Source organism: Egretta garzetta, unplaced genomic scaffold (genome assembly GCF_000687185.1).
Source record: "Egretta garzetta isolate BGI_Z169 unplaced genomic scaffold, ASM68718v1 scaffold324, whole genome shotgun sequence".
Lineage (NCBI taxonomy): Eukaryota > Metazoa > Chordata > Aves > Pelecaniformes > Ardeidae > Egretta > Egretta garzetta.
In genome coordinates, this window is record NW_009259426.1 from 105,750 (window position 1) to 106,939 (window position 1,190).

The 1,190-nt window shown below is 58.7% G+C and overlaps 1 protein-coding gene across 1 annotated transcript in view; it reads left to right on the plus strand.

Annotated features, from left to right (window-relative positions):
- The window catches only part of RPL23 (ribosomal protein L23), an 8,393-nt gene that overhangs the window by 522 nt on the left and 6,681 nt on the right, over positions 1 to 1,190 (plus strand). The gene's annotated exons all lie outside the window — the stretch shown is intronic.

The following is a 1,190-nucleotide window of genomic DNA, read 5'->3' on the forward strand; positions in this document are numbered from 1 at the left end:
AGCACGAGAGAGGCAGTGGGACCCCCGGAAGCACAAGGGGACGACCGCAGCCTCCCGCCCGCTCCCCACCAGCGAGGACACGCCGCCCCGGGATGCACATCGGCCGTGCCCTCCCGGCAACACCCAGCTCAGAAACAGCACAAACCCCAGACACCGGGGCGGAAGCAATGGGTCGCCACCCTCCCACCCCCCACTTCCCTTCCAATTATCCCCATTTCAGATACCCCGCAGCTCCTGGAGGCCAGCACTGGCTCCAGGAGACAGAGCTGCTTCCCAGCTCCCAAGAGCCGGGCTGGTTCCCGGCCGTGCCCTCCCGGCAACACCCAGCTCAGAAACAGCACAAACCCCAGACACCGGGGCGGAAGCAATGGGTCGCCACCCTCCCACCCCCCACTTCCCTTCCAATTATCCCCATTTCAGATACCCCGCAGCTCCTGGAGGCCAGCACTGGCTCCAGGAGACAGAGCTGCTTCCCAGCTCCCAAGAGCCGGGCTGGTTCCCGGGACACAGGGCTGATAGTTCAGCTTCAAGCCGTTCCCGGCTTAAGGAAGAAACATCATCTGTTAAAAATGCGAGCAACAGGGTCTGCTGAAGCTCAGGAATGTCGCTGCCCAGATCCACGCATTCTTCCAGTTACTTTTTTTAGTCCCTAAACTGGTCTTCCCAGAAGCCTGGAAGAGGAGGAAGAGGGGGGAGGAAAGTGGCTCAGGAGGGGGTCGTGGCAGGGGGAAATCCCACGGGAGGCGTGGGACACGGGGGACGGAGACGCCAGCCATCGCCTTCCTCACCAGACCTCCCCTCCAGCACCGGCGGAGGCAGGTTTCACCCGAGCTTTATTTTGGACGGGGGAAAAAGCCACTCAAAAAGAGACGCTCCAAGCACGCCTTAAGGCTGGCAGCGTAAGGGATAGGGATGGAATTCTGGAATGGAGAAGTAGCAATTGGGGGGGAAGATTTAAAAAAAAAAAAAAAGGGAAATAAAGGGAAAAAAAAAAAATAAATGCTCGGCTAATGGAAACCAGATGAGGCTCCCGGGTTTAGGGGAAGCGTTAACTGTTGCTTTCCACCGGCCTCCGCAGGCGCTCGGCTGCTGCTTTTTAATTAATAATTAATATAAGGAAAAGCCCCGGAGGCTGCTGGCGACCGCTGGGGCAAAGGGTCCACATGCCCCCACGGGGTAAAAGGGGGTGG